The following is a 25,709-nucleotide window of genomic DNA, read 5'->3' as shown; positions in this document are numbered from 1 at the left end:
AGCCTTTAAACCCCAGAAAAACATTAATTCCATATGCATATCTTTGCTAGGTTATTCATGTTAATAAAAAAATCAGAAGGCCCATTTGTGGTAAGTGGAATGGCACTGTATCCACTAACAATGGAATCACGGAAAGATGTCCTATTATATTTTGCTATCCAAATACACTTGTTATGCTAAGCAGAAGTAAGAAGAGCATGTTTAAAAAACATCTGATGCAACAAAAATGCCATTTTCTAAAGCAAACTGGAGCCAAAATGATAAATCAGGATTCAAGAGGAAAAGGGAAGGGAGTAAAGCATGAAGAAGGGGACAAAAACCCAATTTTTAGTGCTAACTATAAAGTAGAACTTTGTGAGCATAAATATTTGATTCTGATGTGGAACCTATCAAATTGTCTTCCTCTGATAAGCCACTTTGAGTACTTATCTTTGCATGCAGAACACCACGTAGAGCACATCTTGCAGGGTAACTTGTATTTTGTTATGGGTGTAGTCATAGTTTTAAATGAGTTAAATATTGTGACTCATCACACTGTGAATGACACAAAGTTGATCTTAAATTTTTAAAACTACAATTCTGAAGAAAATGCATATGGGTACTATGTAAGGGCACACAAGCCGTATTTCCATTTGTACTGTGTCCCCCACATACGCCCTAGCATTGTGAGCATTCACAAAATACAGAGCACAAGCAAATGAAAATTCACAATAGCAAAGTGTCATTGATACTTCAAAAATTTTCTCTGCTAAGCTGAACACAAAAAGATTTAATGTTCTTTATTTTTGTTGTTCTTTCAGTCCACCCTCTTAGCTCTAAATAATATACAAATATTTTGGCATATTTTTTATGATCTTGGTGACAGAAAATCATTTTTTCTCTAAATGCCAATGTTTATTTATGAAAAAAAAATACACATGTAAAATTTTAGTAGTGAAAGTGGTTCATTGTAGACTTTTCTTCAACTAGCTCTCATATAGTATTTTTAGTGTGCTACCCAAGAACTCGTCATTAAAGTTTCACTCAAATAGGCACAAGAGGTTGATGTTTGCTTCCCTTTCACCCAACAAACTGTGAGCTGGAAAGGATTTTCACTGCGAGCATTTAAGATTGACCATTCCTAACCCAAATCTGCAAAATCTGAAATGCTCTAAAGGCCGAAACATTTGAGTTAGAATATGACGCCATAAGTGGAAAATGTCAAATCATTAAACTTTGTTTCATGTATCAAACTATTAAAGTTAATGCACAACATTAACTTTAGGCTATGTACATAAGGTGCAAATGGAACATAAATGAATTTCATGTTAAATTTTCGTGCCATTCTCAAAATATCTCTTTAGGTATATGCAAATATTCTCAAACCCAAAACATTTCTGGAACCAAGTATTGTGAATAACAATATTCAACCTAGACCACTTTATAATGCTGGGTGTGGCCCTGAAACTATTTTCTCAATGTCAAATATCTGTGGCAATTTTTTTGTGATGCTGGCGTTTTACCCCAGGGGTGCTCTACCACTAAGCCAAATTTCCAACCCTTTTTGTCTTTTATTTTGAGACAGAGTTTCACTAAATTGCACCGGCTGGCCTCACACTTGCAGCTCTATTCCCTTGGCCTCCTGATAGCCTGGATTACAAATGTGTACTGAAAAATAAGTTTTTATTAATACTGTGGGCCCATCAGAAACTACAAAATTCCATAGATTCACATTAAGGCCTTATTACAGTAACATCTCACTTATTGGAAAAAATGCCACACGAGGAGTCTAATACAAATGAATCCTTAAACAATAATATTTGTTAATCAGTCAGGATAGGAATCTTTCTAAAATGCCTTGTAAAACGTTGCCTCCCTCCTGCGACATAGGACAGTACGAAAAGCTTAAGCTTTTTTTTCTAATAGTTTTATGATACAGAATGTCTTGAAGGATATGTTGGGCACTTTGTTAAATGGCCTCAAACGCCTAAGCATTTGGAGTCTTCATGCTTCCTTTTTACAGCTTCTCTTCCTCCTCAACTCTCAGCTTTTTGTTGCCTATGACTCCAGTGTGCACCTGCCTGTATTAAGTCCTCCCCCGAAAACAACAACAACAAACTCCCGATTAAATTTTCTGGGCCTTGCAAAACCAGACTCAACTAAAGAAAATGTAGCAAGCAGTTGCTCTGTGGAAGGTACTGAGTCAAATGTGTTAGACTTGTGTCTTGAACACAAATGACATGGACTCTGCAGTGTTCCCAGGGAGAGCTCTGACGGCAACCCTGTGGGTATAGTTTAAAAGCTTCAGGATGTGGCCTTCTTGAGCTCTAAAGTATTTGGTAGAAGCTGAGATCTGGAAGTAGCATCCCATCTCTTTATGGATATGGCTCTTCTCCCAGAATGCTAAATGATATTTAGAAAGTAATCAGGGGAACCGTGAGGGTTCCAGAGCACCAGTGGCATGGGTGTGAGGACCAGAGGTTCACTTTAAAGCAAAGGCACTTGCTAACCATGACTGATGCCCTTCAGCTAGCTGGTGCCATTTCTGTTGCTGCATTATGAGGAAGTATGCCTGTAAGTATGTCAATATTATATGACCATACTCCACAGCATAGAGCTGGAATATCACACTTACTCTGTTAGGTACTTGCTAATACACAGATAGCAAACACTCAAACTCCTCAACATCATGAGTACAACATGAAAGGATATATAAGGGGTTAGCAGCATTTTGGCCAATCAGTAAGAGGGAGGAGTAGCTTTTCCAGGGAATCAACCAGGAAAAAGCATGGTTTGGATTCCTGGGGAGACAGAGCCCTCCATACATTTAAAATGCAACTAAACAGCATGCTAATAATTAGGATTACAAGAGAATAGTTATTGCTGCTTCCGTTTATTTATCCTAATAAAAGCTCTGGAGAGTTACTGAAACATGAAGATTTCTAGAGATAATTACAGTAGTTTACAAAGACTGTGGGTCACTTTCTAAACCCAATTTAATTTCTTATGCATGTTATTTAAGGGAACTTTTATTTGTGGTGCTGGGGATTGAACCCAGGGCCTTACAGACGCTAGGCCAAAAAGGTACATATCAGTCCTTATTTAAGGGAACTTCTGATTAATTATTAATAATGATTATACACATGAGAACTTTAATTCATTTACTCACACTGAGGAAGTTTTCTTGGTAGGCCCAACATAAATTTTGCAGTTAATGCCAAAGGTAACACTGGGATCTAAATACAACAATGAAGACATTACTACCAATTTGGTCCATAAAGGCTAAAAGAATAAACTGGGCCAGGTGTGGTGGCATACAACTGTAATTACAGTGCTCTGGGAGGCTGAAGCAGGAAGATCACAAGTTTGAGCCTAGCCTAGGCAAATAAGTAACTTAGTGAGAACCTGTCTCAAAAAGTTTAGAATTTATAAATGGTTGGGGATGTAGTTCATGGTGAAGGCCCTGGGTTCAATCCCCAGTATGACAGAGAGAGACAGAGACAGAGACAGAGACAGAGACACAGAGACAGAGAGATAGAGAGAGAGAGAAAGAGGGAGGGAGGGAGAGAGACAGAGACAGAGATGGAGAGAGGGAGAGAAAGAGAGAGAAAGAGACAGAATCTACCCAAAACTTGGGTCAAGCTGCGATTAGTAAAATATAGCATAATATTCCAAGAGGTTTCCAATTTTCAGTGTCAAACTAGCTCCTTCATTCATGTCATTTGCACCATTTTTACCTGTGTTAATTCTGAAAATAAACTATATCATTACTATACTGAAAATAAATGTAAAAAAATAGAGAATGATGAAAGGTCACAGTAACCTTGCACTAAGGCATAAACAGTAACTCAATGTTAATTTGCTATTATTTTAAAATGGCTTTGTGTATGTCAAACTGTCTCTCAGCAATAGACCTCTAAAATGCATTACTGAACTTACGCCCCTACACAGCATACTTCCCAATGACGCTACTGCCCGACTTAAAAAAAAGAACATGCAAATCACAAGGCTGGTAAACAGAATGGCATCCACACAGCCTCACTCTATTCTTTAATTCTCTGGATTTTAAACTGCATCAAATATTCCAAAAGCACTGATCCCTTGGCACGGGATGATGTTTGAATTACCGACATTTTATGAAGCTAAACTAAGAGATAGGCAACTGATTTCTAAAACTCTGTGGACATGTCAAAGGAGCAGAAAGAAACGTCAAACCTGGCTTCTAATTTCCAAGTACAGATATTTGAGAATATGTGATAAGGAAAACCTTCACATCAATCTCCAATGACCCAAATGTCACTTAAAGGGGACTATGTATGATTTCTAAGAACAGAGTTGTAAATCATGAAACCTCAGTTGAATCAAAATAAGCAAATGCTAATTTATTCACTGTTCATAACAATCCTGCCAGATAGGTTACCTTATTCTCCCCATTTTACAGATGACGGAACAGACATACTAAGAGATTAAGTAAGTTGGTTCAAGGTTATGCACCAGAACAAGTGGGACCAAATTCAGGCATGTTCCGGAATGTCTGTTGTTAATAACTAGTCTGTACTGCCTCCCCTGGGCATAAAAGTATATGCACATAACCTAAAACGTATTAGCTTATTACCAGGGACTTGGACACAGAAAGAATCCAAGTACTTTGTATAAAAACATCAAACATTATTTAAAGTTCTACTTATAATTTCTGGAGCTGCCAAGCAGTATTAATAACAGCTTTCAGTTTTACTTATAAATAAAATATGTAATTGCGCTGTATTCATAGAATTAATGTCAAAAGATATGGACACTTGGCAGATTGGAGAAAGAGTTTAGCTTCATTGTGTTAGTAAAAAGTGAGTATCTTTTTATGGGGTGTGTGCATTCTTTCATGTTTACAACAAAAATAAATAAATAAATAAATAAATAAATAAATAAATAAATAAAAACAAACGTGAAGGAGGGGAATGCCCTAGATGGGACGTGCACATCAGCTAACTGAACGGACTAAACCCAGACACAGAACTACACTCATGATTCCACCTCTTCACCAAATATGTCAGCCTGCATGTAGTGGAAGTGGTACTTAGCTGCCTGGCTCACCGTGAGCTTCTTGAGGGTACATGTTATGAATCTCCAATTCTGGCTCAATTCCTCATATTAGTAAGTTCTCTGCAGATACTTGTCAAACCAAAGGAAGTAGTGAGCATCTGCTATATGTAAAGCACTATGCTAGATGGTGAGAAAGCCAGGATTTGGTCCACAAAGCAGGCAACATGGCAGAGTCTCCAATATACTGTGGGACTAAAAAGGGAGGCACCCCTAAGAATGAGGATGGTCAATGTAGGACTTCAGGTAAGAAGGCAACTTACTCTTTTTAAATTTTAGAGAACAAGTGGGAGTCCACACCCATTTCAATCCATTACTTCTCTGTAAAAATAAACCAACAACTCTTTTCATTTACCTGTTAACTAACTTTCCTGATTCTTAAAATGGGAATAATACAATTCTCATCATAGTGCAATTTGTAAAAACAGCTTTATTGAGACATAATGAACATACCATATAACTTGTCATTTAGAAAAGTATAATTTGGGAGCTTTAATATATTCACAGATATTTTTCACCACCACCCCACCTCCAACCCTATGTAACCAATAATGTACATTCCATCTCTATGGATGTTGGACGTTTCACAAGAATGGAATATCATATATTATGTAGATTTTGTAACCAGGTAATGTCTTCAAGGTTCACCTATATTACAGCATGTAACCATTTGTCCTTTCTTTTTTTAAAATTTTTTTTTTTTGTACCAGGAATTGAACTTGGGACCTTGCGCTTGCCAGGCAGGTGCTCGTGCCCCTGAGCTGTATTCCCAGCCCTGTCTTTTCTTTTTATTACTCAGTAGTATTCCAGTGTGTGTGTGTGTGTGTGTGTGTGTGTGTATCACATTATACAATATATAATTCTATATAATATATAACATATATTATAATGTATAACGTAATAAATATATACATCATATATATCATGTATATACCACACTGTGTGAGTGTGTGTATATATATATTTTATAAAATATAAAATATATATATATTTTTATAAAATATATATATATTTATTTACCACACTATCTGTACCTATTCATCAGTTGATGGACATTTGGTTCATTTTTGCTATGTAATTCAATATAACTTTAAGTCGGTAAGATTAGGCTGAAGAAGGATATCCAAAGCAATGAAGATAATGAGGCTTTGTGATGTTCAATTTATAGAAAAGAATCCAGGTCTCCTATCTCAATATTAAAATTCAGCTGAATACTTTCTCAGGGTTGTATCTTCAGCACCTAAAAGTATGACTGACTCATAGCATATGCTCAAATGAACAATAAATACCAAAAACATACATGGAAAAGAAAACAAAAATAAAGAAAGGCTGCAGGCAGGATGGAAAGGAGCGTGAGAAGCGGAAGACTTAGGGGATGACATGTGAGGGACAAAAATCAACCTGTGACTTAATATGGTGCTGTGGATAAGTTCCATGCATTCAAATATTTACATAAAAACCTCCTAAATAAAACATTGTCATAAAAATATCAGGAACTAACTATGACTATTAAAGAATAAGCCTCCCCATAACTTAAAATGTAAAGGTCTGAAACGTTCAGGGTTATTGTCCGGACAATATTGCGCCATGCTCACTCACCCCACACAAGTGCGTTGTTAACTGAATGATGCCTTTTCCTCTCCACTTCCAACCATCTATGACTCTGCAACTCAAAAAATTAGAAAACCTGCAGCCTCCAGTCATTTCAAATGTTTACTGCTCAGTCATAGGTGTCTAAAACATTGTGAAGGCAAGCACAAGGCCCCAGTCAAACTACTTTTGTATTTCTACAAAATAACCATGGGAGTTACAAGCATACAGACTTTGAAGTTACAGTTTTATGTTCAAACTGTGATGCTACCGTTTGCTTGCACTGGGCACATGACCTAATCCCCTCCCCTTCTCTCTGACCCTCAAGATCCTAATCTGTAAAAAGCAGTGTAATAAGGAGATAAATAGAAAGAAAAACCTCACAGAATTGCTGTCAGCATTAGATGAGATAGCATGTGCAAGTTGCTTACCTCGGAGTCTAGCACACAATAAGTAGCTGTAACTACAGGCTAAGCATCGCTCATGCAAAAATATGAAATCTGAAATACTCCAAATCCAAGACTGTTTGATGTCTCAAGTCTAAAATTCCACCCATGGAACTCTGTTTCATGCACAAAATTATTAAATATATTGCATACGATTACTTTCAGGCTATGTGTGTAAGGCATAAAGGAAATATAAGTGAATTTTGAGTTTAGTTTGGATCCTATTCCCAAGAGATCTCATTATGCATGTGCAAATATTTCAAAATTTTAAAAAACCCCAAATCTGTAACACTTCTGTGCTCATGCATTTCAGATGAGGAATATTCAACCTACATTAGAAAAAAGTTTTTCAAATGGGAAGGGGAACAAGAGATGGAGAGAGGAGGGAAGAAAAGAAGGGAAAAGGGACTTTAAAGAGAGAGTTGAAGAAAAATGGAAATAGAGCTTTTGCAAATGGGAAGGGGAACAAGAGTCGGAGGGAGCAGGCAGGGATGCAAAGGGGAAGGAACAAAAAAGGAATCAAGATCGGTTGTGTATGTGTACAAGCTCCCCACAGTAAATGTAATCATTATGTACTGCAAACACGTACTAATAAAAAATTTAAAACCTAGTTCAAAATTAGATCATTTCTTTCTCCCACTTCTTAATATGATCTCAATATTCCTTTTAATTTTTTTCTTCCTAGTGTATTGTTCCAAAGCTAAACTCACTCTGAAACTAAAAATTGATTATCAATTAATATTACATTTAAATTAAAAGGTATTTTTAGGTGATTTATTTTAGGTCAGTTATTATGTGGAAAGATTCAACTCAGAAAAAGTTGTAATACAATGGCAAGGCATTAAGAAACTCTGATTGAAATGTAAGTTGAAGCTGCCCCTGTATATATTTGAGTGTGTACCTGTTGCAAAAGGGAGGGGAAAGTACTTTGCACTTAAGACATTCTATTACAAACACACAATAAATATGGCGTGCGTAAATATGCTTTCTAAAGAAGAAGACACAGTGACTAACACATTTTATTACTGAAACAATTTTCCAAGGTTATAGGTAAAGTTTTGGGGCAAAGACTTCTTTGGCAGGATGCCGAGGTTGATATGCTCTAAAAAGCCAATTACGGAAGTCAAACATGATTGGTATACTGACTTTTCTGCTTATCTTTTCAACAGTAGCTTTTTCTCATGTAAAGTTGTGTATCTTCTTGACCAGAGTCAGGTGAATTAGTACCACTCCGCTTCCTAAATATGCTATAATGTGGTTTTCTATATTGGAAGAATAACATTTCTGTCAAGAAAAGGAAATACAGGCCTCAGGGTGTCAACATGGATATTTAGGAACATTGAGGAACTGAGGCTGAAGAGTGGATTGCTTTTTGACACAAGAGGGAGTTCTGAGGATGAACAAACAAGAGAAATTAAGCACAATTTGAATCAAAAGCAGTGGATAAAGAAGTGTCTTCCCAAAGACCACAAGCTCTACAAATCCAGACTTAGAATGGGAATGCTTTTTCAAAAAGACAAATTACTTGGCATTTTAAAAGAAATGTTCGTCTTCACCTAATGCAGCTGAGTAGAAATGGAGGCAAAGGCTTTTCTGAAAAACCATTTTAAGAGTAAATTTGGAAATGCTCTCTCATCACACACTTTTTTCTTCCTTGCTGGTTAAACTCAAGAAACAAGTCACCATTTCTTTCGTATTGATTACAATATTAATCATACATACATGCCTATAGTTCTAGGGAAATACATTCTTCTATATTTTCCATTTTAATTCTTTTGATTTCAATGTATAAATTTTGCTGTTAAAAAATGTAATTTTATACCAGGTGTGGTGGCACACACCTGTAGACCCAGCACTGGAGAGGCTGAGGCAGGAGGATCACTGGGAGTTCAAGGCCAGCCTGTGATACACAGTGAATTCAAGGCCAACCTGAACTACACAATGGACCTTGTCTGAAAAAAAAATGGAAAAATGTAATTTCATAATAAGGATTCTAAGAATATACATTATTAATACTCCTCAAACCCAAAGGATCTATTCATAAACTCAGTTTCTTTACTGAATCTAATGAAAAAAAAATTGATGATAAATCAGAAAGCAGATCCGGAAAGAGAGGCTGAAATTCCTATGAAGCATAATTCATTGGTATCAGACAGCAAGACCACTGAAGAGATAACAAACTAAATTAACTAGTTAAAAGATGCATAGGGTTCACAACTTGTTTACTAAACTGATTAATTTCCTCAAAAGTAGCCTTAATTTAATCCAACTATATGAATTTAACTTCTTTGCAGTCCAACCAGTTACTAAACAAACAGTTGCAAATCCTTGATTACAGGCTTAGTAAGTCCATCCATAGATAACATGGATAACTTATTTCTAAGTTATTATCTGCTGAAGAGATTTTTTGGACCAAAGTAAAGGGATGCACTCAATAATTTAAATGTTAAACCATTTAGTTTGTTTCTCTATTTAGGGTAGCATAAAAATCTGTATTCTCCAGTAGAAAGTGATAAGAAAGAAATTTAAACCAGTTACAGTGCTTGCATAGCATCCACGAGCCCCACAAAAAAAGACAGAAATTTAAACTAGCAACCATAGTCAAGAAATTAAAAGCACAAACTTCTGCCGTCATTTTAGAAATGCATTCAACAAACATTCTACCCTGGTGTGAGGGAAATATTTTAATCTAAGTTATTTCCGATTTTGTGCAGTGTGTTCTCTTGGGATGAGGATGTCATTAAACTATTCGATTCCTGTTGATTTAGAATTCTTAAATTCTTATCAGCAAGTAATGTTTGCATAGTAGCTTGAAGTACAGCATAAAAAAAACAAAACCTGAATCTCAAAAGATACAAAAGCATACTTACATATTCACACACATACACACACCATATATATGCATACATATATTTTGGGAAACATTGCTTTATGCAATTTAATTCTCAGAATGTGGTACTCTTTCAATCATCAATTCTCAGGCACTCCACCTGAGAAAGCTTTTATCCCCTGGAACATGTGGCAAAATAAACAGTTTAGAAAATGTTAGTTTCAATAATTAGTACTTCCATAAGAACTTCAAAGGCTCGTGTTTTCCAACAAGGAACAAAATTTGCATCATTTTCCTCTTTAGAGTAAAAGGCAACTTTCAGAACCTCCCAGAAGCAACACTTCTTATTGGACCACAGTCCACCCAAACATTAACATCAATGCAGAAGTTAAAGATTTGTTTTTACCAATAATCATCAGCTTCTAACATTAGAAACAGAATATATTTTTCTGCATAAGAAAATGGAGTGAGTGATTAAAGTGAGGGGAATTAAATATGAACCTAAAGTTTTTTTAAAATTACACATTGAAATATAAAATCCATGAAAAACTAAAGTTGACAGATGCAACACATGGAATATGCTAGATGTGAAACTTCCATTATCAGGGAGGCCCGACACTGAGTCCTCATCTCAAGGCCAATCACAGTGCAAAAGCAAACGCTTGGTACTCATATTCCAATCCTCGCTTTCATATAGGCTTCTCCATCCTTTCATTTTCAATGAGGTTGAGCTACAAAAAGCTCATTTTCCCTAATTCGGTAGCATCATCTTGTTTCATAAGCCATTTAAAAACAATCTTAGCTGTTATTTTGGCTGAATTCCACTGTCTTTTTTTGGGGGGAGGAAGGGTGAATTCAAATTTTTCCAGTTTTTTAATGAAAAGTTTAATCCTATACCTGAAAGTCAAAAATAATTAACAGGACCCCAAATGTAAGTTCAACAGAGTTTTATTACTTAATCGGACTACACAAGTAATAATGTGCATTAACAGATATATTGGGCAAATGGACAACTGTGCTTGATGTGAATTGTATATACACTTCTGCCTCCTTCTCTTCAGCCAGTGAAGTACATCTACGTCACCCCTACTCTAAAGGGACCAAAACCCCTCTTCCTCTGATTCAGTTTTTGTGAAGTTCCAACATTTCTTATCCTTCATCATTAAACATCGCACAAAGTCATTATCACCGCTTTCCTTTCCAAACTGTTCACGCGCTTGGACACACACAGTAAAACGGCTTAGGGATTCCTCAAAGGTCACTGATAACGTCTTCAATTGCAGAACCACTGCCCTCTGCTTAAACAGTTTCTATAGTATTTTCTGATTGCTCTCATTAGAAACTTTCTTTTCCCTCTCTGCTTCTGAGACAGAGAAAGCTTCCTTCCTCTGTTGCTCTCCTTGTGTTGCCTTGGCCCCTTCTAGGGATAAAAGATTGACTGCCAAGATCTTTCCCTGGTATTTTCTCTGCAATCTCGACAAGTTTAACCTAACTGTGCCCGAGTCTGTTCTACAAGGTGTTCACTAGCACTGTGGAACAGTTCACATTCCCAGCTCTCCGCTTTTCCTCCACGTCTCAAGCCTCTTGTTTCTCCACCCTACTGGAGCCTTGTGCGCCAAACAGCTAAACCAGCATCTGCCTATATCAAGGGGGATCGCAGAGTAACACTGTTTTAACTTAGGAGGAAAGAAATGTCTTCCCTGATGGAAGAGGCAGGCCATGGTCCATGTAAGGTACAATTTTTAGCCTCATATCTGTTAGATGCCAGACAGAGCCTTGGTAGAACAAACTGTATTTCAACACTAAAGGAAATTTTATCCTAGCAAAGTGAAACTAGCTGGCATGTGCATCTGGCACACAGTAATTGTTCAATAAATGTCAGTTGACTCTGAGTAAACACCTATTACAGGACATTTTTATTGGGTGTGAAAATAGGGGCTCAAATTTTATTCCTATATATATAAACTCCTGCCTACAGACATTAAGATTGCTTTAAAAGTATAATATATTCTAGAGGTGAAGGTGTTAGGAAACACTGGTTCTCCTGCCACCCAAGCGGCACAAGAGCCAGTATCACCCTGCCTGGACTGGCCAGCAAATGGAAGTCCCAGCCTCTAATACCTTAAATGCTTCAATTCTGTAACACTATTCACACCAAGAAAATGAACAAGGGGCCTGTAAGATCACAAAACCAGTGATTGCTGATTATCTTTTCTGTCTTTCTATTTCTTAAGTCTGCCCTGCTCTAGAAAGTTAGAAGTATGAAATCTCAGAAGTCTAGGTACATGCTTCATAAGATTCCCTTTATATGGATCCAAGGAAATCCAACTTACTTTCACTTTTAGAAACTGCCATTCCAAAAGAGTGCTTTGTTTTGTTTCATTTCATTTTAATCATTATCTAACATGAGAGAAATTATGAGCCAGCACTCTCCTTCAAGAGGTGGGATGATCGGGCTTTCGTTTTCCCAACATCCCATCACTGACAGCTACAATTCCAAGGAACTAGGGATTTTCCTCATTCATCAGTGACTAATAACAGCAATGTCAACAGCTGAACTCTCTTTTGACCTCTGGGTTCTACAAAAATGAGAATGTGACTGAAGGAATGGGCCAAGCAGAAGAGTAACAAAGCTTGCATCTCTTTCTCCCCTTTCTTCTTTCTGTTCCTTTCTAGAAGAAAATTTGTTTGCACAGTTTCATTGCCTCCTTGGGGAATTTTTTTTCTCATGGTAAAGAAAACAAACTCACCCAAGTTCTGTGTATACCCTAAAGTTGCAAATGTACTGTGGAAGGTAGATTAAGCAACAGAACATATTATTCCCACGCTGACTGAGAAAATCTAGTATGTGGCATGAAATGAATGATAGCTTGGAGTTTTGCTGTCTTTGGCACATTCTCTCATGTAGCTTTGCTTCTCACTATAAATTTTCCTAATATTCTATAACAAAAACCCAGAAGGCTACAGTTTAAAAATGAAGCTGACACCCCCAATGACTAATTTTGTTTGCCTGAAACACACAATCAACTACATGCTAGCTGCAGCTGAATATTCTGAATTACTCATACTCAAACCACCCACACCTTATTCAACCTACTATGCTAATCTGTAAATGTTGCTCACAGTGAAATAGATGCTAAGGGTAAAGGTAGGCTCTGGTCTCAGTACATGTGTATAACCGCTTTCCAAATCACTTTAACAAGCAGAATAAGACAAAGATAAAACTAGCAGTCCTAGGGCCTGCAAATGCATGCAATATCATCACGTTTTAGTCTGCGTCACCATGAACAACGTATTACATAATGGTTCTGGGGTTCTGGGAAGTTTGGTTATTTTGCTTTTTGGTTTTGGTGTAACTCTCTTCTAGACTTAGTTTCTTTTACTACTCATTTCATAATTGATTGCTAATTATACAGCCATTAGATGGGTCTCTTCAATTCTTAATAAGTTTTAAATGTGGTATATCTGAGCGGGGAATTACAAACTCATTTCCAATCACAGAGTTTAGTTACTAACTCATTAGAGGGGAGATTATATTTCATTTTCAGAACTGTAACTTAAGCTTAACAATTAATATATATGATCAAAATTCTAATTGCATTAAAGTCTTCAGAGTTGAAAAAGCAGCACTGCTATAATGCTCTGAAGGATGTCCACAGGAAGTGGTCTTTGGGCAAGAATTCAAGATATACAGGGCAGAAAGGGATTTAAGAGCACCTAGAGAGTACGGAGCAAAGGGTTAAGTGAGGGTAAAGGGAAAATTCTTATGATTCTACTGGAGACATAATAGTACCCCAGAAGGCAATATTTCCCTTGCCCCAAACAATTATTTAATTCAAAGGAATACGGTTAAATTGTCCAGGCAACTAAGGATAATTCCAATCTCCTAATGAATTATATTCATATTCAATTTCATATCTAATTGGGGAGTAAATCTTTTTTGTTCTCTATTCCTGAGCTCCATGAAATTCTATGTAGTTACTGTAGTCTTTATTTGTACAATGAGTTCCATTAATATCCTAGATATTTGAAAAACAGGCAACTATCAAGATATTAACCAACATCACTTGTTATATAAATACCAGAGAGAGAGAGACAGAGACAGAGAGAGAAAGAGAGAGACTGGCATGATGGTGCACACCTATAATTCCAGCACTCTGGGAGGCTTAGGCAAGAGGATCTCAAGTCAGAGCCTACCCTCGGCAACTTGACAAGTTACCAAGATGCTGTCTAAAAATAAACAAGGGCAGTTTGAATTCATACTTGCCAAAACATTGCCTTTTTAAACTGTTTGATAGTAACAAATGGTAAAAAGCACACTTTAATCTAGTAATGGTGGATCTTTTAGAGCTTTTAATGATAACAAGCTGCTTGCTGTGGCATGTGGTTCACCACCACTGCTTTCAACCTTAACTGAGAACCTACAAGGGGTATCAAAATACACAGTGAATGCCTAATTGAAAAAAAAACCTCCGAGGACATAGTGCCATTAATTCTCCTGAACATATTGCTTCTCATTTCAAACAAACTTATCTCACGGTTCTTGACACTTTCTAAAGCAGTTCTGGAAGCCCTTTTTTGTGTCTTTACAATGTGTGATTTAAAAAATGTACTGAATGCTGAGTGCCATCCAACAGAAAGGCAGGCTGATATAAACCTGACTATATTCTACAATCACCTTTTTCACTGCATCTGGCATTGTGAGAAGTCTGGCTCTTCCCCAAAGTCAAAATGACCACAAAAGGTCAATGTTTTGAATCGATTAGGACATCTAGGCAGCCACCACTATGCAACTAAAGACATTCACAAAATAAGACTTCAGGAACTGCTTCATAAAGTAAAAAGAACGATGGGATAAGTGTGTTCAAAGCAAGAGGGAGCATCTTGAGGGGAATTAATGGCAATGTGTCACTTACTGTACAGGTATGCCTCATTTAACAGCCTACCTGTTTAACTACTCTTCGGACTTACCACTGAGGTGCACTGTTCAGACTTACAACCCACCGCTTGGATTTATGACAGTTCTTTTTTTTTCTGGTACAGTTCTGTAAATCTTGTTTATACAGCCTCAATGTCCTTTTTTTGGTACTGTCCACCTTGTTTATACAGTACTGTAATTTTTGCTGATCAGATAATACACTACTGTAGTTTTATATTCTGCTATATACACTGTATTACAGGTAAGCGTTATGCAAATAAAAGCAAAGTCATCAAGTTGGACTTTCCTTTGACCATTTCTTTGTCTTGAATATTGTAACATATATACTATACACAGCTCCTCATTTAGCAACCAATTCATTTAATGACTCAGTTGCAGGAATGGAACCCGGTCGTTAAATGAAGATTATCTGTAATACATTTTTAAAAAAATCTAAACACTTGTATTTTTCATCATACCTCATATATGCATGGATTTGAAATAACAGTCTCACCAAATTTACGCAATTTCATTTAAGAGAAATACTAGTCACAACCTAATAAATGGATATGAGTATATGCTAGTGAGTTGTTGCCCAACACTTGAAAGCTCTCATGATAGAACCAATAGGCTTTTCTAATACCACAAGATAATATTGTTAGATCCAAAGTAGAAGGGTGACTCTTCATTTTATTTTGATACATGTAGTTCAGACAGTGGCATGTGAACATGAGCCAGCTCAAAATATAATTTTTGATTACATATAAAAAAGAGTATGCTAAAAAATCAAGAAAATAGAAGGAATATTTTCTTGGAATAAGCTATTCTTAGGTTTTTTAATCATTTAAGTGCACCAGCATTGCTAATTATACACGAGTATTAATGTCCAGGCCAGTAGGATATGTACTTAGCAAAATCTTGTAGGCACTTAGCTCAAAAGCATTTGTAAGTCAGAATACTGTTTTTAATCTGAAGTGCCAAGTTGTTAGTGTACCTTAATGTTCAAAGTCAACAGTGGTCAAAAAAATAAAATTATATATATGAGAATTCATATATATGTCATATAGCATGCATATATGGTAAGTTCTTAAGTCACTTTCACATTTACAAACTTGCTCAAGGCATCATCTAATAATAATTGCAATGGGCATAAAGTTTATTTGTAGAGTATTTTATTTTAAAATTTTTTTTGTTTTCTTATTGTTTTTTGAGGCAGGGTTTCACTATGTAGTTCAGGCTGGACTTGAACTCACAGTCATCCTCCTGCCTCAGCTTCCTAAGAGCTGGAATTAGAGGAGTATGCTACCATGCCTGGCTTGTAAAGCATTTTGAACTTCAGAAAACCTTTTCTCTTTTGTGAACTGGTAACGACCAGCAATCTTTGGATTATTGAATATTTAAAAAGCATATAATGACATTTGCCAGACTCGTATGAAACTTAATATTTGTTTTTTTCTACATGTGACAGATTACCCCTTCCCATGAAGAAGTCCAGGTGTCTGGCCTTCAATGATTGCCTGTGTTTTAGAGGCCCAACCCACCCTTGCTATTCCCCCACCAAGTTTGAAAGATATGAAAGAAATTAAAATTTCAAGGTAAAAGACCAGGTTGAGTTGTGGGGTTGGGGAATGTCCCACAACCTTTTCTATGTGGAGGTACCTACTAAAAACAACTCAGAACAGATGTTTATCTTTTATAAACATTCAACTTGTCATTAAATTGAAGGCACAGGAAACTAAGGGAGTGAAGGACAGGCCAGGAAGTCAGCGATTCTTGGATGTGAACCCAACCTTGGTCTTAATTCTGTTTTTGCTCTAAATCAATGCCAAACTCTTCACACCTCAGCTGCTTTATAGCAGGCAAGAATTATACTGAGGAACAAAACTGTTTCCTAGGAATGTTGTGAACTAAATGGTTAATACAGTACTACAGCTCTCAAAGGTGCTTTCCAAAAGGCAAAACACTATTCATGTATATTATTTACCTCCATTATATTAGTCAGGACATCAAAATAGGCAATGTGTATCCTGCTAAGCTGACCTTGAAAAGAGACCATTCTTTCAATTTCTCTCCAAGTTTTTGTCCACATTAGTCATGATCTGTTATCCAAGCAATTAAGAGATTCAGCCATGTGATCTTACAGGTTTTTAAAGCATCTGTAACACCTCTGAGTTCAGCATTTGCAGGCAGTCCGGGGCATGTTCAGGGCCCTCAGCTTTATTTGACCCCTCTCCGCTGGGCCATTTGCCTGAAGGAAACACCCTCCCTACACAATTCTTAATTTGGCAACCTATGAGAAAGAATTAGTTTGTGCCTGTCAGGAAAAGAAGCTCCATTCTCTATACCAAGAGAACCCACATCCACAGCTACCTCTGCCCTCGTGCCTCTTGTTTCTTCAAAGGGCAGAATGTGGTTTCACTTTCTCCCCACCACTTCATGAGAAAAGTGGCCTGGATCCTTTGTGGCATTTAATGAATGCTCCTCTCTCCCTGGATTTGGACTGTTGGTCCTCTCAACCAGTCATTAACTGGCAGGAAATGCCCTCCTCAGCAATCACTATTGTGTAAATAAAGCCATAAACTTTTGAAGGCCCATGCAATCCCAGACCCCAAAGCTACATGTGTGCACGTTGGGGGGGGGGACTTGATTGTAAAAGCATTGCCTTCCAAATTAAACTCAAACCACATGATACAGTCCATAAAGTATACAAACATGCAGTCCAATGACAGATTTATTGTGGCCTTTATGGAATACAGAAAAAAAAAAACTCTATATGGAAAATACTGCTACTTTTGACCCAAATAGCCCCTAAACAGGAAGTTTAAAGCAAATCAGCCAGCTGTGGTCTCACTGAGTTCTGAAGACCAGTGCAACCAGCATTTCCTGTCACTGCCTGTCACCGTTTCTAAGTGCTACTATCTGAATTGTTTTCTTAGACGGCTAAAAATATAGAGATTTCTTTGGGGACAGACACAAGACAATAAGGAGGGCTTTTTAATGAACTGGATTTGAAAGTGAAAACTGTTATCTTTTACAAAATTTCACTTAGCACAGATCACACTCATTTCCAGTCACTTGAACTACTGTATTTTAATGAATACCAGACTAATAGACCATGTTAATAAAATTGTTTAGAATCAGACATTAGATAGCCTGTTTCCTGTTAACTTAGGGTCAACATTCAGAACTACAATTTTCATGCACTTGATTAGTAAGTGACAGAAATTGCAGACTACAGTATTCCAGAGAACTATTGTAGGTTCTTAGAGCCACTACACACACACACACACACACACACACACACACACAGAAATACATCGCACAAAATGACTTGTGCAAAATCACTTATGCAGGTATGAGAGTTCTCTAATCAAATCATATTCTAGATCCATTATTATTATTATTATACTCATCACAAAATGCAGAGACATTCTCAGGATCTTGCAACACTGTTCATGCCAAACACTAGGTCACATTTTTTTCAGCCTGTCAACTTCTGAGTCACAAAAGAGCTTGGAAGAGGGGGACCAGTAAGAATGTAAAAGCATTTTGCTCTCACAATATTGCCACAATAAATTTCTCAGTGTGGTCGGGAGTGACGATGCACACGTGTAATCCCAGCACTCAGGAAGCTGAGGCAGAAGGATTGTCATGAATTCGAGGCCAGCCTAGGCTACATAGTAAGTTCAAGACCAACCTGTATTACAGAGCAAGACCCTCTCTTCAAAAAAAAGTTTTTTTGAAAAATGTCCAAATGATTTCCCACCAGAATCAAGTTTTATCTTTCTGAGGAGGACTAACACACAGTAGAAAATCAACTAGTTGGTCAGTCAAAGGCCCACCAAAATCTAAGGTTTTTCTAAAAAAAGACCCTCCATTCTTCCCTAGGAAACTGTTAACCTCGCCCCTCCCCCCGCTTGAACACTCACTGACACAACCTCGGTGTGCGGCCGAGACCACTGGTATAGAAAATATACCATGTTACATAGGTTTAGCACCCCTCCGAAGACAGCATGTGTTCTGAAGCCCTTGGACACATAATGTGATTGTGAACTTGCACAAATGATATTTTGCTTCATTTTTGTGCACAATCAACTAAGGCTTTGCTTGGTGCTGCCCAGTCCCTTGGGGGAGGGGGGTTACTGACATAAATGTGTTGAGAGTCCACATTTTTTCCAAAATTACTTCTGTAGAGAAATCCTTCTCCAGTTCTTCAAGGCCATGATCAATCATAAACAGGAAGAGTTTGGAGAAATATCAATGTGCCCTTTAACAAAGCAGCACCCACCACCAGACCATTTATTGGCACCCACTTTCCAGAGGACAAAAACAATCTTCATTCCAGTACTAAGGTGAAATGTGATCCCCAACTTCTGCACCATGGGTCTTGTTGAATGTACCTCTAGAACTAAAAAAAAAAAAAAAAACTCTCTAATACATAAATCCAATCTTAATAAAGCAGCCTTACTATTACCCAATAATCTTGTGTTCTCCATTTGTGATGCAACTAACCAAGGAATTCTTAAATAGGCTATAATGCCCAAGCTAATATTATATACCACACTTTTCTTTTACTTTTTTTTTTTTTTATTCTGAGTGAATGCTAAGGACTACAAAACAAAAGGTGAAATGCAAACTCTGGTTCTTTCACGCTCTCTCTTTTTTTCCTAACAGGCCACCCCTGGCTCCCTGCTCCCCCACACACGCTCTCCTTTGGTTTCTTCATACTGTCACATAAGGAGAAACTTTAAGAGCTGCACCTAAAGACTAATGGTCCTTTAAGTACAAAAGATGATTGTGGTGGATCTGAAATGACAGCTCTTGCGTCTTCTACTGTGGGGACGTTCTGGATACAGTAGAAAGAGGCATTATTCACACCTGTATCTTGGTAAATAAAAACCTATGTAAATCTACCCTCTAAATGGGCAGTGTCTAGCTGAAAAGACTACTTCCAGTATCCTTTTTGGGTTTCAACTGTGACTTCATCACTTTGTAAACTACACATAACAGGAAGCATCTCTGAACTGTTTCTACACAACTTCATGTTGAAGACTGATTGCCCTGGGATGCAAGGATCATACACTAAATGCAACTTCAGGTGACAGAAAAGTAGCAGGTGGCTTTCAGGCTAGTCCTCCATGTCTCATGTGAAAGGCTACCCTTCCACGTTTGTCCCTGATTATTACTCAGGCCTCCAGGAGAGTAGCAGTGTTCCCTCTGCTCAACGTAGTGTTCCCTCGGTTTGCTGCGAGTTTTGGCCAATAAAAATTAGAAATAATGATTACCTGAAATCACAGGAAAATGTTCATAAAGTGCAAGAACAAATTGGAAAATTAAAGCTACTCTTTCATTTACCCAAATGTCTACTGAGAGCTGCAGGCATCGGAGATACGAGGTAAAGAGACCTAGTAACCTTCCCACTAAGGAGTTACTGGTACATTGAAAGAAATCTGAATGGGCTGAAAGCAACCTTTCTTAAATTTCCATCCCAGTTGCAGGCACTGCCAAGAAGCTCAGAATTCAGAGAATCTGATGGGGACAATTTGAAGCCAATCTGAATAACCCAAAATGAAACTCCAGATCCACTGAACTCTCAGTCTCTAGGATGCTCTCATGATCTAAGATCAAATAGGCTCCTGGAATTCTCTAGTGCCGACCCCCTGCACTTCTGTGGAGCCTGCTTTTTTCTCAGTTGGGACCTTCAAGTTCATCCAGTGTACAGGCATAAAACAAGCTCTGGCCCCAAATCAGAAACAAGGCGCTCCTTCTGCTGCGCAGAAGCCTGCTCAATGCTGATGCAAGAAGGACTTGAAAGTGGACATAATATTTTAACAAGCATGACTAATTGAGTCTTAAATCACTAATCAGCCTCCTTTTTTCCTTAACACTGTTCTCATGGCTGTTATAAAGAGTTCTGGGAAGCCAGGCACAGTGGCTTAAGCTCGGAGTCCCAGCTACGCTGAACACTAAGATAGGAGAATCCTTTGATCCCAGAAGTTGGAGAACATAGTCACAGAAGTTCCAGACCAGGCTGGGCAACACAGTCTCCCCCTTCCAAAAAAAAAATAAAAACCCTGTTTAAAAAAACCTAATCTAGGAATTACTTTAATTCTTGAAAAGCACCATTACATATAAAGGAAATATATGTCTACATAGATACATACAACACACACACACACACACACACACACACATACACATTTCTTAAATTAAACATCCTTTTGTTTTCCCTTCCTCTTCAGTTCTGAGCAATGCATCTTTTTTCTGAAAGATAAAACTGCCTGCAGTTGAACACTCAGTCCTGGCTCTTTTCCTGCTCTTCAGAGAGCCGTCACTTACATCAAATATCTACTACAGTTTATTATGAATCTTTTGTTTTTCATTCTTAGAATTGGAGAAATGCTGTGAAAATAGGTATTTGCCAGTCTCCTAGAAAGAAACCAATGCATGGCTGTAAAAAGTGTCCTAAACTGACTGTTAATCTGTACACTTGTGTACCTGTGCATTTGTGTTTCCAGACAGTTTCAAAATACTTTTATTTCTCAAATTAAAATAAGGTACTACTTCCTGAATTGTGCTGTGTTTTGTTTTGCTTTGTTGTGTTATGTTGAAGCAGGGTCTTGCTATATAGTTTAGGCTGCCTTGAACTCACTTTGTAGCTTAGGCTGGCCTTGAACTTGCAGTGATCCTCCTGCCTAGGCCTCCTGAGTGCTGGGACTCCACGTGTACCACTACGCCTGGCTGGATGGTACTATTTTTCCCATCAATTTTTTCAAAATGTCTCACTCAATTTAATACCAAGTAGAACAAAATGATGGCTTAATACTCTGCATATACTAGAATGAAATGAAAAAAGCAATTTTCTGATCCTGTTCAGGTACTATGAATGTCATTAATTTCTCATAAGGTAATTTGTGCATTATTTATCCTAATTTTCAAAGTTATCTTTCCACTAATGTCATTTGGCTATCTTGAGGCAACGTAAAATCACTCAGAAAGAACAGTATGGCATGCAACCATTTGGTTTCCTTTGCAACTAAAAACTCACATTAATATACATATAATTGCTTTTTCCACAGTCATAATGTGTTCTTTGGTTCATCGGCTAGTTGACAACTGAACTACTTACACCTAGAAATAGTTCATTCTCTTAGAGGGGAAAATATCTACTTTATTTTACCTGAAGCTCAGGTTCAACTTTTGACATGAAAGGTTTATCACACCTACAAAGAAGCAGAAAAATCTCATAAAGAAAGATAATTTCTGATTTCTACTTTCTTACATTGTACACATTTTTAATGCAGGATATCCATCTGTACAATCTAATAGACAGTCACAAGAAAACTCGACAGCACAAAAGCATGTTAATGAAGGCAAAGGTAAGTGGAACCCACATCTCTTTCAGACACTTTATCTTTTTAACATGGCACTGGTCATTATCTAACTTTAATTACAGGATCAAATTACTTGTCAAACATGTATTGTTACTTATTCTTCTCTGCTCTGTCCCAATCCCTGTTTGTAATCCAATCAGACAGCAGCACTTATTTCAAAACAGAGAAATTCTGCCACCTTCTTGAATTTATTGTGCTATAAGGAGGATAAGTGTAAAACTTTATGAATGAAAATCTTTATCAAGCTAGGACTTCTTCTTTCCTTCCTCTCTTCTGTCACATGTAAAGACTGCTGCATGCAAGACAAAATTGTACTTCAAACTATGTTGTAAACATTTGCACGACAATCTGGAGATGGCCGATGTTCCCAGCATGTGCAGCATTGTACAGCCACTCAAAAGACAAAAGCTTTGTTTATTCCGAAGTTGTATTTTACTTTTTTATATTGTCAAGGTGGCCAGGCAATAAATAACACACCTACTGGTAAATAGATGACTTACAAGAGTTCTTGGCAGTACAATGACAGACAAAAGGACCCATCAGAGGCAAAAAGAACAGAGGCAATTAAGGGAAAGTACATTCTAATCTACCTCAAAATTTTAGGTCTTTGCAAAGTGCACAAAAAAATCTTCTGTTTAAATGAACAGTTGTACGCAAAATCTGTTCTCCTGTGAGCATGCAAAGTGTCCATTTTTCCTTTTAACTCAAAGTTTATTAAGCACCTATTTTGTGCACAGCATTATTTAAGTATAGAATGGTCACCAGGTAATTCCAAATGTACTCTGGCTACCAGTTCATAATCATAGGTTTTATCTCCCTTAAAATGCAGCTGTTGTGAAATGCATCAAGTAGACAGTTAAGGAAAAATAGGTATTTTATAATAGTCCTGGGAGTGATTACAAGTGCCAAAAGCAGCAAAGAATATAATAGAAAAAAAAAAAAAACAGCTCTTAGAAGTAGAGCAAAACACGCAATCATCACCTGTAGTCTAGCACAATTATCAATTCTTTCTCCATATTTTAATGACAAATCCTCCATTTATGTTTTCGTACAGGATCTCCAATCCCATCACTGTAAGGGTGGCAGAATGGTAACTACCAAAATTTCCTCCTATTGTTTCCAACACCTATTTACCTTTTTGGTTCTGGCCTCAAGCTTCATTATTTTCACTTGAAACAAGGTAAAAAGAAAGCATGGGGTCCAAGTTGTTCAGCAAAAAGTCAGTACATCCAGAAACAAAAAACAGCGCTTTTGGAACTGGGATCTGGGTGCGTAATCACTACCAATAAGACAAGCTGCTTTTGGTCACCCTCCCATTGCAAAAGTGTGAGTATCTATTGCTTGGCCTGAAGGAACTCCCCTTTCAGGTGGGAAGCATTGCCCCATATTCTTCTGTTGACAATTATCTGAAAAGCCAATGTGAAATTTATTATATAGTGAATTCCATTATAAGCAGTTTAGTTCTTTGTAGGTAGAATACAGCACCTGAGTGGCAACTGCACCTTGCTTTAATAATCTCTTTCTCCCCTTTACAGACACTTGCTAAACTTAGTAGCAGGAATGACTGCCACACAAATCGCTTCTACGGCATTGGGAGAAGTAAGTAATGTGCAGAGGCAGAATATTAGTTGGGCTATGGGTAAGAACCTACTTAACCTGTGTTTGGAGAAGTCTTCTAAACATGAAACCATCCCCCAGAAGTATTGCAAATTAAAAAATTGTTTTAATTACTTTTAAAAGTATTTAAAGACTAAATTTGTACAGGTAAAAGAGAAAATGTGAATATAATCAGGAAAAAAATCCAGGGTCTCTGGTAAACTTCATTGTCAGTATGCCTTTTATCAGATGGGGAAAAAAAAAACTCGGATGAACTGTATCATGCACTGATGTACACTCATTTGTACAGTTATATCAACAATCTGTTTTCCAACCATTATATCAGTAACCATCCAAAAACTTACTGATTAGCTCAGGAAATCTACACTGTGAAAAATTAGCAATGATTTCAAAATTAAATGTTGCAGTAGTTTTGTTTCAGTCTATGCTTTTCCATGAACTCCATACAAGCATATGGAGAGGCTGTGGGGGATCCGAGCCCAATTTACAAATAGCAACTTGAGAATACCTGGGAGACAAGAACTCCTCCGAAATACATTACTTTAATCAGACCGACAATAAATTCATGTATTGTATCTGTATAGCAAGCAAACAATAAAGCATTCAGAAAACCACACAGTAGGTCTACCATAATCATTATAAAATTACATAATCACCTAAATGCCAGCTTTCATCATTCGCCTGGGCTTTATTTTATTCTTTTTTTTTTTTTTTAACCATAAGAGCAAACTGTGCACTTAAATCTAAAGTCAGCTGTTGAATCTCACAAAATTCCCCCTCCTGCCCTTCAGACACAGGTAGTAAAAGCAAGCTGCCCAAACGTGGAGATCTAGGGCGGGAAGAGACACGGTTCTGCCTGGCAGCTGCGCCACTGCTCACATCACATGGAAATGGGGAAATGAGTTGTTAGAGCATTTGCTGATGATATGTCATGCAAGAAGTTCCTTTAAATTAATAAAGAAGAAAAAAAGAAAAAGGAAGAAGGAAGGAAGATGGGGGAAAAGGGGAGGATCAAAGCTCTAAAATCTCAACAAAGTTGCAGAATCAATTTTCTTTTCCCGATTTGTAAAATACAGTTTAAAAGACGTCGCATTTCGCTGGCGTCCTAGGAAGGCAGGCACTCTCACGAACCCCAACTCCTCTCCAGCCTTACCTTATGCTGCTAGCGCAAACCCAGCGGCTAAGGGGCCCTGCTCTCGGAGGCAGCGGTAGGGGCAGCGGCAGCGACAGTGGCACAAGCCATCTGCGAGCGGCAGAAGCAGAAGCAGCGCTGCGCGAGGTGGCCCCTGGGCCGGGAGAGCCTTTAGCAGGGCTGTATACGGAATGCCGCCATTTTAAAGCGAGGTTCCTGAAATCATTAGATATAAGCAAATTAAAGCCCGCCCCACCTACATAACTTCAGGGCTGGGACGTGCTACCCGGCTCTGCCGGCCGCTGTGGGGTATAAAATGTCAAGTCTAGAGACGCGCACACCGGGACTCCTGGACAGAGGCGACAGTCCCTCCGCTGCCCTCTCTCCAGTGCCACCCCTGCGCTTCTGCGAGCCCCCTGTGGCACCCCGAGGAGAGAATGCCTTCTTCTCGGGACCACAGGGGGGCTCCTGGCCCCGGCCGGCCAGCGGGAGGGGTGCGGGGACGGGGCACCGGCCCGGCCCTCCCCTGCGCTCGCGTGCTCTTGGTTCAGTCCACTTGGAGCACACCTCGGAGCGCCCCAGCTCCCTCGCGGCGGGCGGGCGGCCGGGCGTGGGGCTCCCGCCCTGGCTAGCGGCTGCCATGGCAACTCCGGCCCAAACCCCGCCCGGCCCTCGCCAGAGGCGTGCCCCGCGTCCCGCTCGGTGCCCT

At 38.2% G+C, this 25,709-nt stretch overlaps 1 protein-coding gene across 3 annotated transcripts in view; it reads right to left on the bottom strand.

The window, feature by feature from the left end:
* Mbnl3 (muscleblind-like splicing regulator 3) overlaps positions 1-25,433 on the bottom strand; it is a 105,903-nt gene extending 80,470 nt beyond the window's left edge. The window contains exon 1 of one of the 3 annotated variants that reach the window (XM_005401212.2): positions 25,022-25,433. The gene's annotated coding sequence lies outside the window, so the exon portion shown is untranslated. The remainder of the gene's footprint in view (positions 1-25,021) is intronic. The other 2 variants (XM_005401210.2, XM_005401211.2) reach the window with 2 other exon arrangements.
* Positions 25,434-25,709: the final 276 nt, after the last annotated feature.

This window comes from Chinchilla lanigera, unplaced genomic scaffold (assembly GCF_000276665.1).
Source record: "Chinchilla lanigera isolate Chin_1 unplaced genomic scaffold, ChiLan1.0 scaffold00072, whole genome shotgun sequence".
Lineage (NCBI taxonomy): Eukaryota > Metazoa > Chordata > Mammalia > Rodentia > Chinchillidae > Chinchilla > Chinchilla lanigera.
This window is presented reverse-complemented; position numbering and strand designations above follow the sequence as displayed.